This window comes from Delphinapterus leucas, chromosome 12, assembly GCF_059928025.1.
Source record: "Delphinapterus leucas isolate spDelLeu-1000000601 "Yukka" chromosome 12, BTC_Dleu_Yukka2, whole genome shotgun sequence".
In the NCBI taxonomy this organism is placed as follows: Eukaryota; Metazoa; Chordata; class Mammalia; order Artiodactyla; family Monodontidae; genus Delphinapterus; species Delphinapterus leucas.
In genome coordinates this window covers 20,882,766-20,901,573 of record NC_143140.1, presented here as the reverse complement: position 1 = coordinate 20,901,573, position 18,808 = coordinate 20,882,766, and positions in this window count along the sequence as shown.

Genomic DNA, 18,808 nt, shown 5'->3' with positions numbered 1-18,808 from the left:
TGGACTGCCACCAAGTTCAGATTACCACCGTGGCACACTTCACCAACGCTGCCTCAAAACCCATTCTTTGGCACCAAGGTCCTCCCTGACAGAGGAAACTGCACACAACATGCTGTATGCCGGGGGCACAGCAGCAGCAAATGTGAGGAAATGAGGAATGCACACTCCCCTGTGCAGAAGCAGAGGTGTCCCAGCATCCAAGGAACGAACTTTACTGCAGCTCGGGAGGAGACGGCTGTATCCTGGCTCCGAATGAAGCCGCAGTGGTCAGCACCTGATTCCCTAGCACCTTTAGATCGGGAACCTCCAGGCATCAACCACCAGAGGTGCTGAGAAGAACTCTATATGACTGCGTTCCTCTGTTCACAGATACGTGATGAGGCATCGAATTAGTTTTCTATGGCTGCTCGGCTAAATTACTGCAAGCCTAATGGCGTAAAACGATACAGATTTATTTTCTCACAGTTCTAGAGGTCCGAAGTCAGAAAATGAGTCTTAAGGGCTAAAAGCAAGGTATCGGCATGACCTCATTCCTTCTAGAAGCTCTAGGGGAGAATCCATTCCCTTGCCTTTTCCAGCTTCTAGAAGCCGCCTGCATCCCATGGCTCGCGGCCCTCTTTCACCTTCCAAGCCAGTAATGGCACCACTCTGCCCTCTGTTTCCACCGTCACGTCTCTTTCTCTGACTCTCCTGCCGCTTTAACTTGATCACACCTGCCAAGTCCCTTTCTCCACGTAAAGTAACATATCCACAGGTTCTGGGAATTAGGATCTGGACATCGTTGGGGAGCTATCATTCTGCCGACCGCAGCATCATGGGGGCAAAACCGTAGAGGTCAAAGACAAGGTAAATCGGCAACACTGAGGAGAGGGGCCAGAGTGACACGAGCCTCGCCCGCCTCTCCTTTGCCACACGTTGACCCTGGTGCATCTAGAACACATAGCAGTTGAAAGAATCCTTCGCCTGTGAAGACTGAGAGACATAGAGCGTAGTGATTTATGTAAGAAAATCTCCTAGCTTACAATATGTAATAGTTTTTTCTTTGTAATCATTGAGAAGGGGGTTAAATTCCTCTTCTTTTCTGGCTGCTACAGTCACTCAGCACCCTGGAAGCGAGGACAGAGTCCCGTGTGCCGCTTACGACCCCACTGCAGACCTTCTCTTAATTCTTCCGCTCACTTTTGCAGAACCTCTGATTGAAGAGAGCTCTCCCACACCTGTTTGGTCTGAACCCAAACTATATTTCAAAATAATCCTCACCTGAGAGTAGATGCTCCCTTGCCTGCGCCTGCCAACACTGGGGATGTGGGCTAGACAAAGATTCCCTAACCCTTGCCGCATCTTTCAAATCTGCTGTTTTAGAAATCCTTGATAAAGCAGTGCTGGCTTGCTTGAACTCACAGCCTTCTCTATGAGTGAATTGTCTTTGGAACCAGGTAAATATTGTCCTGCAGGAGCCTCTTTTCGAGTATCAGGACTGAAACCCTTTTGTTTTGCTTTTGCAATGAATTTTTCTCTGCTGAGCCAGAGCAGTTGAACCAGCTCTTTGAATCACCTTTGGACTCACGTGCTTTTTCAAGTGTCTTCAGGGAAGCAGCTGTGTTTTACTTCCTGCGTGTGGTGTGTTGTTGTGCACTGTGAAGGCCTGGTTGAAGATGCCTGTTTCTCACAGTGTACAGTACTATTTGCACACAGGAATGCATCATACGTAGAGCACAAAATGGCCAATGACCTTGGAGAGATGCTGTCAGACTTGTGAAATAGGTAAAGAAAAAAATAGATTAAAAAAAAAAAGTCTCAGCCTCCTTCTTGCCTGTTGCCCCGCCTCCTCCTCCATGGTGTAATTGATCCAGATAGAAGCAGTAGCTGTCCTCTCTGGACCTCAGTTGCCCCTCTTGGTATCTGTCCTTGACCTGGCAGTCTCGGCCTCCAGAATCATACTCTCACCTTCCCCGAACTTGACTCACACTCTGGCCCAGCGTCCTGAGGGCACCTTGAGTTTTTCGACTTAGAACTTACGTTGCATTTCCTTATTGAGGTTTAAAGTTGGGTTTTATCTGTTTTCTCAGAAAGGATATAACCCCATACTGGTTGAAAAATCCCTTGTCTGACTTAGAATAATGTATGCATTACAAAAATTAATACTCGAAACCAACGGGACATCAAATGTATTGTGCTGTCACACATTCGTTCTTAGAAACCTTAGACGCTGGAGCTCGCAGCTACTGGCCCCCTGCTTCTCTAGCAACTTCCCAGCCCAGAGAAGTGAAGCACATGCACATGTGCCTGCCCCAGTGCCTGGCCTGGCACAATGGAGGTGGTGCTTTATGGAGCAGTATTTCAACGAATGACTGAAACCTTGATGTTTGCCTCCCTGGGGTGCAATTCCCACACCGGACAGTGTGTCTGAGTGGAAGGAAAAAGGCTGGATTCAGGCCTCCGCGCGATGCTCCATGAGGTGGTTTTTCAGCTGCTGTGAAAGAGGAGGGTACCCGCTCAGGACATGTGGCCTCTGGGCTACAGAATCTCCAGGGCCTTTGCCAAATCACAGCTGCAGAAAGGGTCAGTGCCTGGGGAGCTGACTGCATTCCCTGATTTTAATAGAGGTGTATATCTAATACCAGGAATCGAATGAGACAGAAATGCCAACCAATTAATTTGAGAACCTTTGTTTTTCAAAAGCGTCTTAAAGTCATTTTTTTGGTCATGATTCTTTTAAAAGGCATTGAAGGTAACCCCGCCTTCTTGGCTATCTTTGCAGGGCAAAAGGGAGTGGCTGGCCAGCTGCTAATGGCTGGAGAAAGACCAGAGTATAAATAGGTAGAGCAAACTGACAGCCCAAATGCTGTCATAAAACTTCAAGGGCCATTGTTAAAACCACTCAACCTCAACTTGAACCGGTCTTTAATTTCTAACATAACTATATAAGACATTTATCACCACAGTTTTGCTCTAATTATTTCTTTTTCCCTTTCTCTTGCCTCTCCTAACAAACCAATCCGTTCAGTTCTATGACCAAAATTTAAAATTGTGGGTAGTGAACAAAAGGTGTACCTTTAAGATCCAGAAAATGTGCTGACACCACGCTTTTAGGCCATCACCGTGTATGATTTCAAAAACAAAATGCAGGCCCTTCAGGGCAACTGATACCATTATAAAACCATATCATGATAACTAGTAAATAAAATGCTCTTTAAAGAAATCAGTCATCTCTATTCATATGATTTGTATCCAATTTAAAGGTCACAGTTGATAGTGGGGAATAAAACTAGAACAAAAGAAAAACATTTCTGTAATACCGTTTGCATTGACCACGAGGAAGAAAGCTAGATTCAAAACAATGATTTCCCAGAAAATAAAATGAATTCAAAGTTCTCAGGAAAAACTACTTAATGGTTATTCTGTATGGAAGCAATGATTACATCTTTAAATAAAAAGATAGTTTTTATTTGAGGCCCATTAGAAATAATTAAGAAAAGTGGGTAGAGGGGAAAAAGTGATACGGAGTAATCATATACCAGGTGACAGGATTCGTTTCCCAGTTATGAGTTGTGCTTTACATTTACTAACCTCTACCTCTATGTTCAGCTGCTGTTTTATGTCACTCTATTCCTAATTTCGTTATTTTTCATGCTGCTAAAATGGATGACACTATCTGGTTATTTAGTACCAAGCAGGGCTATTCATCTATTAGTCTGTAGGTGAATAGTCCTCTAAGGGCAGACCACTAAAAGATACCTTGTGTGTACACATACATTGGGGGTATGCATTTGGGTAATTCAAAAACAATTGTTTCTCTTAATTGGGAGTTGGGTGGGGGAAGAGGAAGGAAAATTATATGAACACTTGAATAATTCTCAAGGATTTAAATCATTCAAAAGAGAAATCGTATGGAATATTACTCAGCCATAAAAAGGAATGAAATAAAGCCATTTGCAACATAGGTGGAACTAGAGACGATCATGCTAAGTGAAGAAAGTCAGAAAGAGAAAGACAAATGTCATATGATATTACTTACATGCGGAATCTAAAATATGACACAAATGAACTTATCTATGAAGCAGAAACAGACTCACCGACATAGAGAACAGACCTGTGGTTGCCAAGGGGGAGGGGGGATGGGGGAGGGATGGATTGGGAGTTTGGGATTAGCAGATGCAAACTATTATATAGAGAATGGACAAACAAGGTCCTACCATCGAGCACAGAGAACTATATTCAGTATCCTGTGACAAACCATCATGGAAAAGAATATTCTAAAAAAAGAATGTTTATCCATGTATAACTGAATCACTTTGCTGTACAGCAGAAATTAACACAACATTGTAAATCAACTACACTTCAATAAAATAAATAAAGTAAAAAACAGAAATTGTGAGGTCCCTTAACTGTGGTGATAGCATTCTATGGTGCATGAAAGAACCCAGTAAAATTCTGGGTAGCTGTGACCCGGCACCAAGAATGCTACAATAAATAGTCCATAAAGTTCTTCAAAAACCAATGATGTTTTATGCTCCTTCTTTTCTTTGAAGAGATTTTTTTTCTCAAATAAATGGTCGTGGCAGTAAAAAAAAAATCATCTCCATTTTACAAGGCTCAATAAGGTTGGCCACGTGTCACACGTATTTTTCTGGCTTCAGAATAACTTGTGAAATGCCAGCAGTGTTTCTCAGGTGGTGTCGGCCATGGGGCAGACCAGTCATAGTCTAGGAGGTCGGAACTTCGCCCTTGGGATGCAAGCATGGTATGGTTGTAAATATTAGGTCCTCAATCCAAATTGTGCTCCCCTGTCCATACTACACCCTCCTCAGTTCTCCTGTCACCCTTTTCCCTTCTTACAAGGTTGAGGATTACGGTGGCTACACCTGCTGTGAGCAGACCCCCACCACTCCCAGGACAGACTCGTCAATGGTTCTAAAAGTGGTGTCAGGAGAACAGCTGGGACTCTCAGCCGGTGCTGGACCCTCCCTTCAGGCTAGATCAACGTGGTAGGAAAGCACACCGCCCATCTAGGTCACGTCGCCCTGAATTAAGACATCATTATTATTCTGGCAGCCTACCCCTTACCGAGCGGAAACAGGTGGGTGCAGTTGGCAGTAACTGATCCCTTTTTCTGACTCAGAGCCTGGCACACTCCCCATCATGGTTAGCAAATCCCAGAAGTCCCAATCATCAGGTAATTGCTGGATGGGGACCAGATCAGCCCTGGGGGCTAGCAGTCCCTGATGAGAAAAGGGATATAGAACTTGGAACTAATTATTTTCCTTTTACATGTGGCATTACAGTAGAAATAAAACCGGACTCGCGTCAGAATTTTAAGGAAGACATTTTTCACCTGAGTCTTCATCAGAATATCGGTTCTCCTCTCCCATCACCTCCTTCTTTTGCCACCCAGCTCTTACCTAGAAACTGGTGTGTATTCACTGTGTGGTGAGGACAATACATGCTCAGAAAAGTAAACCTGAGAGTTAAACCCGCCAGATCAGGAAACCAAGCGATTATCTGAACAATTCTGACCCCTAATCTTTTGCGTCCTGCGCTGCTCAGATAATTCAGGGGAAAATGGGGCTACTCCTAAACTGTTTCAAAATTGCTTCAATTTCCTTTGTTTCTAGTAGAGATTTTGTTGCATGTGCTTTTCAGCCAAAAGGTATCTCAAACAAGAAGGAGGCTAGACATTGTCCCTGTGTCAACAGGGTGGGTGCGGGTTTTCTGAGCGATTAGTGTGATTGTATGTGACTGATCAGAGCTCTCAAACACCCCTGAGCCCTCGGGCAAATGGTTACGGAGGAGGAGAGCCTGGTGAGCAGAGCAGACCCCGTGGTCAGCTCCATCTGGCTTCCTCTCCTGGCTCGCCCGCTAGCTGCCTGTGCGCCCACTCTCTCTAGCTGTCATTCCTGCTCCAGGACAGGATAAGCCTGATAGGATAGCTGTGACAATCAGATGAGGCAGCCTAGATTTAAGCGGCTAACAGTGTCTGGGAAGTATAAGCAGTTAGTATCTCATTTCTCTTCTTGACCACATAGGAAGGACGGCCATACCTCCTGGTTTTGCTGCTGTGTCAGTCGAATTATGAACAGCACCCCGAGTGTCTTAGTTAAGAGGATAAAGTATACGGTTACTCTACATCCAGGTGACGCTGGGTTTTGATGAGTGTCTTTGTCAGAGAACTTTTGTGGCGAAGAATGAAACCCACTTGAGCCCTCTTAAGCCAAGAGGGGGATTTATGGGCAAGATGCAGAGGTCGTCCACAAAACGGCCAGGCTTCACGATGGGTCAGAACTCCCAGAAGTCCCTGCTCTTCTCTCTCTGGAGCTGTGTGTTCTCTTGATTGCTTCTCCCTGCACACCTGGTTTTGTCTTTTCCCTTTGGGCAGACTGGCTTTAGCTGTTTTGGCGAGCACGAGACCACCGTCACCTCGAACTTTATACCACCTTCAATTCACATGGGCTAAGTCAGGTCTTGAACTCCAACTTCATACTCTTGGGGAAAAAAAAAAAGATTCCTGGCTTTTTGCGTGCACACAAATACATTCCAAATGCACTGCTTTGGGTGTAGCATCCAACGATGGCTGAGTCAGCAGTGACTCCTGCTTCGTTGCCCCATTTAACAGGTCTCTGTGAACAGTCTCTCTGTGTTCCCAAGGGAGACTGGGAAGACTCTTTAAAAAGGGATGTAGGGTGGAGAATAAATTGTCGATGGAGGAAAAGATAACCTCTTTAGTAACTCCACCCCTGGCATATGGCATTCTGATGTCCCACTGAGACACTTCCCCACTGTCGCTCAACAGGCATCGTTTCCATGCTCCCAGAATTCAATCACACTTCTGCTTCCGGGGTCTCTTTACTTCAAGTATTTTTTTCTGTGCCGGGTGAACTGAAGCTAATAAATTCATCTATCCTCAGGAACTCACATTTTGGCAGGGAATGTGAATGTTCCCTCCTCACAGCTAGTCAACATGCTTTTGTTTTCTCAGAAGCTTCCTAGGGGCAGGGGGCCTTCAACTAGCACTTCTCAAGCTTCTCCACCAAAGCCGCCCTGACCATGGAAAGAAGTCCTGTGAGTGGGGTTCTGGGATTGTAACACAAAGCAAACATAACATTTCTCACATTTTAGTTTTTAACGCAGTTCAGATTTGTACTTTATAAAACATTAATGTTGGTTATGACTTTTTTCTCGAATTCTGGCATGAAACCATGCTTCTCAAACAACATATTGTGACTCTCCTATAACTGAGTATCTCCAGGCACACTGCCACATACAGACTCAGCCCAATGGAAGGGACAGATAACCATGGATATCTAGGCATCAGGATAAGTCATGGAGAATCCAGTTTGCAGTAGAAGGCTTTTGTTTGGTCTCTCAGATCATGAAACATATGAACATATGCGTGTAGGGTTGAATCTGAATCGTATGCATGTTTTCTTATGCATTCTTATGTCTCTTATGCAACAACCCAGAGGTTGATCTGGGCTCTATTCCTAGTTCTAGCTGGGTTCTCCTCCCCACGCTCACACTAACTATTGGCTATTATAGGGCTGAAAAAAAATGAAGTAACTTCACGTCTTCTCCAGACTAAATATCCTGTATTCTTTCCATTGTCGTGAGTGCACGCTCCCTGCCCCTCATCCTCTATTCTGACGCTGTTTGTCAGCTGTGCCCTCGTCAGTCACACGGGAGACCGTCCATGCTCCCCTCTCAGCACAGCTGGCTCCTCGGTGCAGCCCAAGATGGTATCGCGCATTGTGCAGCCCTGGCATGTTCTCGCGAGAGCACGCCCCCTCCCACTCAGCTGTTTCCAAATGGATTGCTATTAAGTAGTCTTCCTGATACTGTATTTCCACAGGAAACTCTTCTTAAAATTTAACGAGTGGTTTTACATGCATTCTGACTAAACGTTGCCTTTTACTTTGCTTACCATCTTAGGCTTTTCAGATCTTTTTGAATCTTGAGTTTGTTGTACTTTTCCCAGTTTTCTCTTTTTTTTTAACCTCCCTAACTTTTTTTAGACCTATTGTAAACTATAGGCACTATGTCATAGAGCAGATCTCCAGATCTTCATCTTGCAGAACTGTAACTTTATATCCACTGAAAAATAACTCCCAATTTCTGCTTCCACCCTCACCCCAATCTCTTGGCAATTACCATTCGATTTTCTGTTTCTACAAGTTTGACTATTTTAGGTACCTCACCTAAGTGTGATCATACAGTATTTGTCCTTCTGTGACCAACTTAATGTCTTCCAGATCCATCCACTTTGTTGCAAATGGTAGGATTTTCTTCTTTTTTCAGGCAGGATAATATTCCATTATATGTATCTACCATATTTTCTTTATCCATTCATCTGTGGTTGGACAACTGGGTTGTTTCCATATCTTGGCTATTGTGAATAATGCTGCAGTGAACATGGGAGTTCAGATATAGCTTCAAGGTCCTGATTACAATTCTTTTGAATATATACTTCAGGAGTGGGATTGCTGGATTATATCGTAGTTCTATTTTTAATTTTTGGAGATTTTATCTCTGTAATTTTCATGACTGTGTCTTTATGATTTCATCCAAGTCACTAATAACTATGTTGAACAGGTCAAAGAATCCTGCAGAAGTCCACTGAAGTCTGTTCTCTGGGTTCTTTCATTCAACTGTCAACAACATATTAAGTGTATATTAAATGCCAGGCTACTTGCAAGGTACTAGGGATATGGTGGTGAGAAAAACCGCCATGTCCATACCCTCATGTGGCTTACAGTTTAGTGGGGGAAATAATACTGGTTGTACAATCTCACATAAAGATGTATAATGATGAGGTGATAATATATTTTGGAGGAAAAATAGAGGGTGCCGAGAGGAGAATCTGACCTGGTCTAAGGATTCAAGAGAGTTCCCTGAGCAGGTACTATTTGAACTGGGAATGAACAAGGTAAAGAGGGGAGGGCACTGCAGACAGAGGGCACCGCACAGGCAAAACTTAGTGATGGAGCCCGCATGGTCAGGAAACAAGGGAAGGCCAGTATTGCTGGAGCACAGATCCTGAGGGAGGTGGCATGAGATGTGGGCTAGTTTAGAAGTTGGCTCTTTACTGAGAGAAAAGTGGAAAGCTTTGACAGTGTCAAAGCAGGGAAGTAGCGTAGTAAGATCTTCATTCTTAAAAGATCCCTCAGTGTGGAGAGTGGGTTAGAGAGAGGAAAGAGTGTTTCTGGGGAGAGACTTCCCTGGTGGTCCAGTGGCTGAGAATCTGCCTTCCAATACAGGGGACGTGGGTTCAATCCCTGGTTGGGGAGCTAAGATCCCACATGCCGCAGGGCAACTAAGCTCATGCGCTGCAACTACTGAGCCTGCGCACCGCAACTACTGAGCCCACGCACTCTGGAGCCTGCACGCCACAACTAGACAGAACCCAGCACCCCGAAACGGAAAGATCCCGCATGTCGCAACTAAGACCGGACGCAGCCAAAAATAAATAAATATATATATATATATATTTTTTAACAAAGAGTGTTGATGGGGAGACCACTGAGGAGGCTATTGTCAGAATTCAGGCCAGAGATGAAAGCAATTTGGACTAGGGTGCCAGCAGTAGGAATGGAGAGAAATGGATGGTTTCGAGAGGTACTTAGGGATACAGTAGACAGGACTTACTGATACTGATGAAGAGTAAGGAGAAGAGATATAAAGAATGGCCCTTAGTGTCTCATTTTTATAACTATATGAATAGTGGTACACTTGATTATGACAGGGAATATTGCAGGTAGATCAGGTTTGGGGAGCAAATGGGATACGTTTGACTTCAGACATACAGTGTTTGGGTACCACTGAGCTATCCAAATAGAGATGTTGAAAATAATAACAGCAAGCACTTATATCATGTCAACATATTAGGTGATATTTAAAGCACTTCGTACATATGAATTCATTTACTCTTTACAGTACCCCTGTGTGGTAAGTACTGTTATGAACCCCATTTTATAGAGGAGGAAACAGAAGTACAGAGAGGTTAAGTAATCTTCCCAGAGTCACACAGCTAGTCAGGAGAGAGTTTAATAAGTAAGTCTGGCATTGAGAAGAAAGGTCTGGACTAAAATTATAAATTTAAGAATCATTGGTAAGTCACAGGTATGGAGGAAATTGTTCCAGGAAGATAGCACAGAGTAAAGAGAGCTGAACACTGGGATAGAAAAATGACCCACAATCTAAGAATAAGGCCAAGGGGATGGCTGGCTGCATGTCCTCTCATTGCATCCTGAGTCAACGTTTATCAGACCTACCCATGGATTACTTAATTTTCTAGGAAAATATACTACTGTTTAACTTTGCTTCTTTTTACTATTAATTAAGAGTTCACTCCTTGATGTTGCATTTACTTGTATATTTGTGCCCCGTAGAGATACAAATGATTTCTACCTGGCAGAAAAGAAAATTCCAAAGGCAAAAACTAATAAAAACAGTAACCAGTTTTGTATGCAAACAGCAATCTTATTCTAACTTTCTTGTCTTAAAAGGACTACAAAACCACCAATTCCTTAAATCTTCTTAGAATCAGCTTTACCATTTTGCTGGTTCCGTCATTCATTACGGAGTTGAGTAAAACCCTTGACACATGTTCATTCTCTATTTGTAAGAGAGTCATGGTTTAACTTCTGAGAATTACCCTAAGAAAGAAACGGGTCTTGAGCATCTTCAACCGTCTTTGGGAGAACCATTACTAGTCACAAATCCACCAGCTGTTCCTGAGCCCACATTTCTCCTTCTTTTCATTTATTCATTTTTTAAAATGTATTACTGGAAAAGTACTTAGCACAAGGTATCATAAAAAGCTCAGGGCATGGGAAAGAGAGAGTGAAATATGAAGACGATGCCTCTGAGGTACTTACGGTCCATGGTGGGAGGGGAGGGGAACACACAAATCAACAGGAAACCATAATATGTAACGTGCCATCAAGGAAGGATGCTATGAAGCATATGAGAAGGCTTTGCAATGGACCTTAGATGACAAAGGGGGGACTTTGCCAGATGGAAATGAGAAGAAAGGATGGAAGCAATAACGTGAACAAAGGTGACACACAGCAAAAGAGTGCACCATGTTAACATTTTGGTGACGTTCACATACCCCTTGCTTTGGCATTCTGCACATGCCAGTTTAGATCCCTTGGAAATGGCTGAACCTGGGAACCCAAGCAGGCTCTCAGTGCTCACTGACCCCCGTTCCTGAAGGCTCAGAAATGGTTCACGGTCACAGAATCTCCTAATAGGTGACTCCCCATCTGGAACGCAGATGGGCATTATGTTCATCCCAATTGCTACATCTTTTCATTGCTCCAGGCATGACATTCATATGGGATTTTTGAGTCAAGAATAGTTTGTCCTTAACTACTGAAAAGAACCTAATAACTATAAAAACAGGGAAGTGAAAATTAGTTACCTGGGTTTCTGGCTTTATTTTTCTGAGGAGATGGCTTTGAAACATGTATAAAATGGGCAAAACCCCTATCCAAAAGTAGTTCTTCAAGAACAATATTCCTGAGCAGGTCCTGTGTCCTCAGTGGAGGTGGGGATTTTCTGTGCCCTGGAAGGCAGGACTCGGGACCAGCTGGCTCTTCCCACGTAGCTGACATTGTACGAATTCCTTTCACCTGATCATCTATAATTCTCAAAATACCCATTAGGATTGTTCTTTCCATTTTACAGAAGAACAGAAGCATTTTCAAAAAGAGTAAATAGAGGACCAAAGATCACAGAATTGGGGTTTAGCGCAGACTTAACAAAGTGCACATATGTTGTACGTTCTTTAAAGCAATTAGGTGTTAGTTGCTATTTCCTGTTCTGGCTTCCTGTCTCAATTGGCAGGTTCCTGTGACCCGTGTTTTCTTGTCCACTTGGGACTGCTGGCTACATTCTGATGGTGCCCGGGGAGACCCTACAGCTCAAGCCCTTTTTATTATTTATTCCCTGGCCCCAGTCCAGGGGACTTTATCCTCAGAGCTGCCTATTAACTCCTCAGAAAATCTTACCTAAGAACACATCTAGTTAGGCTGTGCATTGATAAAAACTGAGCACTTAATATACAGGGAACAGATCCGAGATCTCCCACAAACACCAGATAGCTCCTTCCTTGCACCAGGAGAAACCTGGTGTTTTACATCTATGAAGTTCACTTTGTTTCCATAAATATTTATTAGATCTGTATTATGTGTCAAGAACTGCTCTGTGTCCCTGGTCACCAGGGATGCTAAGATGTAAACAACAGAGTCCCTGCCCCAAGAAAAATGACATTCTCATTGCCTAAGGTAGACAGTGTGTAAGAGGGTCTGGGGACTCTCTGTGGGAGTTTAAACTGGGAGAGCCTGTTTGAAGGACAATTTGGCAGCATCTACTGACATTTTAAATGTGTACAGTCTTCGATGGAGGACTTTCACATCTGTAAATTATCCATAGTAGTGCTCATACATAGGCAGACATATATTTAAATATATCTAAATATTTAAATGTATCTAATATATTTAAATGTACGTGACATTTGTTTTTAACGATGGTATGTCAGAAAAGCAGCATTCCATGGAAAAGAACAAATTCTATTTTTATGTTCTGACATGAACAATTGTCCACATATAATCTTCACACGTAATTCCAAAACAATACAGAATATGCTTTCATTTATGAAAATCATTAACCTCTATTATGTGTGTGTCTGTGCACACATGTGCACACATGTATAAATGCCAAGAGAGAGCTCCGGGTGGATGCCCAACAAATCACCAATAGGTTCTCCTTCTGGAGACAGGAATGGGATACAGGGTCAGGGTAAAGATAGTCTTCCACTTTTTATTATACAAGTCTCTATATAATTTAAATGGTTTTTATTACCTTGGATGTTCACTTAAAATAACTTAAAAGTTGTGCTACGAGAAAAGCACAGTAAGCTGTAGGAATTCAAAAAGGTAATGGAGTCCTGCTGGCCTGGGGCAATCACGGCAGATAAAGAGGGACATTTAGAGCCAGATCAGGGGTATTTTAAAGCAAGAATGTATTCCAGACGAGGAAATGGAGTGAACGGCAAGAGTGCTGTGCATTCTGCAAGGAGGATTTGGGTGACAACCAGCAGAGGGCTTGGGCGCCCAGGAAGTCCCAAAGGACTGAACTGAAATGTTAGCCTCTCTGAGAAACTTTCTGAGATTCTCCTCTTTGATTTAGGTCTTTTGTGTGTTTGCCCATTACTTGCATCATCTCAGGTGTTTGATAAATATTTGTGGGCCAAGTAAATTAAATCACTGTTAATTATTGAATGCATTGTATCATGTATATCCCTCTATCATAGCACTTATTAGACTCCACTAGGACTGTCTCCCCTACTTGACTATAAGTCTTTTCAGGACAAGAAAAATGTCTTTTTCTTTTCTTTTCATATCTGCTGGGTCTATTACTCAAAACACAATAGACAATCAAAAATTCTGTTGAGTACCTGTATATGCCAACCATGAATGAACTAATCAAGTGTGAGATAAAAATCAATAAATAATACATAAATAAATGACAAAGTGGGTGGTGCTCAACAGTAGACTAAGGTACTTGGGCCTATTCTGAGGGCAGTGGGAAACCACTAAGATTTTTGTGCAATATTATCAGAGCTGGTTAGAGGGTGGAAAGGAAGAAGAAGAGTTAAGAAACCCTTCAGATAGTTAAGATGGGAGAAGGTGAACATATAAAACTCCCCAAAGCAGATCACACTTGATTCAGTTGGCAGAAAAAGCATCACAGTGAGAACAAACTGCAGAAACACAATTAACACGTTTTGGTCAGCATCTGTACGTATCCCACGGAGAGCGGTCTGTGTTTTCTTTGGGGAAGGGTGAGAGAGAGGGGGTGGAGAGGCCCTTCGGAAGGGAAGAAGCGAGAATAAATAGGTGTAGCTCGAGGCAAAGTTCACCCTGCCCCCTACTTTCCAGGACAGGGTCTTACTTTCCTTTGTGCCTAAAATAGCGCTCATCTGCCTGCCTGCTCACACCGGCTGCTGAGCGAGGCTGCTGATTCCAGAAAACTAAGAAATCATGCAAGACCTTTGCTCATTTATTTTAAGATAAGTAAGCAAGAAATGGTGGGGGAGAGGCTTTGTTATTCTAACAGATGATGCTGAGGATAGAAAGAGAAATGGAGCCTTTAGAAACCTAAGTAAAAGCCCAAGTGACTTAAGCACAAAGTCCCAAGGCCTCTTGCACCAAATGAGCCCCTCTGTGCTGTTGCAGCTTCTTTACTTCACGTGGCACAAAGGAAATAAATAAAATGGCTGTCAAATGACATATTTACGGTTTTGACTGAAGAAGACATGAAAAACTGGAAGCTCTTTTTACTTATACACTCTAAGGACCACTTTCTGCTGTCAAGTTCAAGTGGCAGCATTTGGCCAAGTAATGCATGAAGCTCTGGGGGCCAACTGTGCCATCAGTTGAGGGGGAACAGCGTCCAGGGGAGGAAGGAGAAGAGACAGCCACTTGCTGGGACTGCTTCTGTGAGAGGCCTTTGACAGAACAACAAACAGGAAGCTTTCTCCTTCACACAAGGAAATGAACGCCAAAAAATAAATCGTTTTTAACACATGTGACTTTAGAAGGAGTTGAATTCACATCTGATTTCTTCAAAGAGTCCAGGTATAAAACAGGGAAGTTTTCTCCATTTGTCCCCTGAAAAGACACATCATTTGTGTTCTATGGAGCTCAACATGGACAACGGGATACGTCTAACGATAAAATATGAGAGAGACTTTTCAAGCAGAGATAAGAATCTAAGCAACTGGTATGTAATTGAGTGGCCAGATGAGCTCTCCTCCTTAGGGACACACAGTCTCTGCCCGCACAGTAATTCTGGGGATGGGGCCACTGCCGAGGCTGGGATGGGAATCTCTCTCTGGGGGCTGACCCTAAAGTCAGGTTACCAGACACGCCGGACGGCAGCTTTACAACCACACTGTGCGTGTTCTCCTGTGTGATGGCTGTTACTACGTTAACCCTCTGTGAGTTTCAATATGGTTTTCTCAGGAAAGCTCTGGTCCTGTTTCTGCCAGGCAAAAAGGGGAGGGGAAGGAAAGAAGGCAGCATTCATTTATTTATTCAACAAAATAGGTGCTGGATAAAGTGTGAAATTGATGGACAAAAAATGGCAGGCAAAATGATATGTTTGAAAGGACCCCATTGAGGTCTTTTATGTGTGACTCTTTATCATGTGATAAATTCAGAGGGGAAACAGCAGCCGCCCAGCCAGCCAGCCAGCCTCCCCCCACGGGGCAGGCGTCTGCTTTTGTAACTGTTCAGAAGACAGTTAACACAGCAGGTCTGAGTCTGCTGTCCTTCGAAAGGCATGCTTGCAAGTTGGCTCTTGGCTGGCATTTGGGACTTTGGATTTGGGGAGTGTTGCCATCATTTCCTAACTGATAAGGGTGGTTTAAAGTAGCTAAACCTGTTTGTACAAACAATGTCGTTCATGGTGAACACTGGTTTCCTTTCTGGGGGTCTGGATTTTGGTATGTGCTAGGCAGAGGGTGCCTACATGATCAGTGTCCAATGAATACACTGGGCATTGAGTCTCTCACAAGCTTCTCTTGTTTATACATCTTTTTGCTGGAGTAATTAAGCATGTCCTGTGTGACTCTGCTGGGAGAAGACTCTTGGAAGCTTGCAGCTGGTTTCCTCCAGACTTTGCCCGGTGTGCCTTTTTCCCTTCACTTATTTTGCTTTGTATCTTTTTGCTGTCATTAATCACAGCCATAAGACAGCTATATGCTGAGTCCTGTGATTTATTCTAGCCAGTCACCAAACCTGGAGGTGGTCTTTGGGGACACCCTGCTCCATCTCTACTGTGCCCTATACTTAATGATCAAGCCTCTCATATAAGTTCTTATTTAATTCCATTTTCAGGAGCTCATTCAATGGAACTTTCTGGAGGCAGAGAGCACCGGGGTGAATTCCAAAGCAGAGAAAAGATAATGAAGGGGAAAATGCAGTTTACCCAGAGCCCATTGACTCTGCTGGAGTTTAGTATAGGAGGTCTTCATTATCTTTGTATTGCATTTAGCCTTAGTTATTACTATAGAGTTTGATGTGTGCTTTTTACAATGTCATATTTTATGTTTCTTATATTCTGGAGGCGACAAGTCAAGTTCATACATCTTAACAATTATTACAAAAACTGTATTTTTTCAAGTGTTGAGTCCTCTATTATTCCATAAATAAGGAGTTTTTAAAACAGTAGAGAAAAATACTCCAGTTTGCTGAATTGATCACTTGAGCTCCTTTCCGAGTTATTTTCTTTCATTTTAAATGAACTTTGATTTGTCAATCTTTTTAACAACAAAGGCATCTACAGTGCAATTATATGCTTCTTCTAGAAACTGAGTATATAAGCATGAACACATGTATGCATGTATACCCATGGGTACAAAGGGCAGAACTCTTTGTTTTGATTGGATATTTCTTCTTTCTTTTCTTTAGCTTACAGACACATCTTTCTTTCCTACATCTTATTGGTTCCACTAAGCCTACAAATTCAAATATAAACGCTTTCAGTAGGCCCTGAAAGTTTTGGAGAAGGTGGCAAGGAAATTCAGAGCTCTAAAGGCTTTTGATGGCAAGGAAATAAGGATCCTTATTTTTATTTGTTATCTTCAGAGCTCTAAAGGCTTTTGATGGCTCTTTTTGCAGTGAACGTGGCAGACACTGGTGGTTTGCATACCCCCAAACCAGATATTTCCCTTTTCTTCCTTTGCTAACTGAACCTTGATTTTGGGGTGGTAGCCATGCATCAATCTCCAGGAGGTGAATCATGATTGATCTAAGGCAATCAGGGCAACCGTGTTTCTCTTCTCCAGTGGTTCATCTAGCAATGCCCATGTGACCCAGTTCTGGCTGATAAACCATAAAGAAAGTCTGATGGGAGCTTCTGGGAAAGATTTTCTTTTCCCTCCATAGAGATTCATATGAAGAAAAATCTCTGTTGCTTCCTTTCTACCTTTTATATTTTAGACACAATTAGACAAGGACTTGATTTCTGGAGGTGGAGTGTCTATCCTAAGACCATGAGGTTACGTATGTGAGCATGAAAGCTAACATCTCACGACAGTGGAATGGAAAGATGAAAAGCGCCTGGGCCTTGGGTGACTGTTGAACCACCAAACTAATTGTGGGGCTGCCCTTCTCTGGATTTCTTTTCACGTTAAGAATAAATGTTCTTATCCTTTAAGGCTGTACGTTTTTCTCTTACTTGTAGGTGAATGTATCTTGATACAATCCGTAATGCAGTGCGACTCAAAATAATATAACATTGATAAGTGTAGGGGATACCAAGATGCTCTGCTCATATCTCCTCTTTACATCCTAAGCACCCATTCTCCAGCTGCTGGGAACATGGGCTGCTGATGGCTCACAGCTGTGATGAGAAATTGCCTCACCCAAGGCTACAGCCCCAGCCAGGGGGAGCTGATGCAGAGATACAATGACCTAGCCCTCTTCTCTCAATTTGGGACAACTCTGGAGGGTCATCTGCAGGAGACGGCTGTGACATGGCATCCTGGTGACCTGGCACATTCCATATACAGACCCTCTTTGACTTACAACGTGGGTACATCCTGATAGCCCACTGCAAGTTGAAAATATTGTAAGTTGAAAATGCATTTAGTATATGCAACCTACCTAACATGGTAGCTTAGCCTTGCCTACCTTAAATGTGCTTAGAACCCTTACATTAGCCTAGAGTTGGGCAAAATCATCTAACACAAAGCCTATTTTATAAAGAAGTGTTGACTCTCTCATGTAATGTATTGAATACTGTACTGAACGTGAAAAACAGAAAGAATGGTTGTCAGCGTATCGATTGTTTACCCTCCTGATCGCGTGGCTGACGGAGAGCCCCATCACGCTGCCCCCGCCCAGCATCACGAGAAATCATCTTACTAGCCCAGGAAAAGATCAAAATGCAAAGTTTGAAGTATGGTTTCTAATGAATGCATATCACTTTCACACCATCAGAAAGTCAAAAAAATGTAAGTTGAACCATCATAAGTTGGGGACAGTCTGTAGTTACCGTTTAAACTGCTGCTTATCTGAGTCTTGGAGAGATGCATTGCGGGTCCCCTCAGAACTCCAGAGCCTGGGAGGAACTCTAAGGGGCTGCTATAAGGCCATCTCCTACTTGATTCCCCATCTCCCCAGGAGACTGTCATGAGGTAGTTGCTTATTGCCTTGTAGTTTATCATAGGTATGGGGTTTTCTGTCCCCTGCCCCTTAACAGAAGACACGCAGACACAACGGCTGTGCTGCAGGCTAGCACTGGCCCCTCAGCAACTGTGTGTCCCATGGTTCTTGTGTCAGTCATCTGTCTCTTTTCCTTTCAGTATCATCCTTTTTGGTGCGTGGGATGCAGACCATGCGGAATGGCACCTTTGACTTTCTCTTCCTTTTGCTGTCTAGATAAGTAGTAAATTGTCTAAATCTAAAAGTAGCTCATTGCATGTTTACTGGCAGAATCTCAGGCTTTGGCCTTTGGCCTTGTGTTGTACGTGTGTACTTGACACCCATCCCAACTCCTAAGGTTTCTGCAGGAGTCACCGAGCCTCAATTGCAATCACATGGCAGGTCAGCTTTTCTCTATGCCTGGGGTCACCGTCCTCACTTCCCTACATGTGTACCTCCCAAGACATTTCCCAAAAACCCTGCGTGCAATTCTGTCTTGGCATCTGTTTCCAAACCTAAGATAATGGGTCCTAGCAGTGGTCCTAGAAAGCGGACTCTAAAATGGGATTCTGAAGATGGATTATTCACCCACCAGC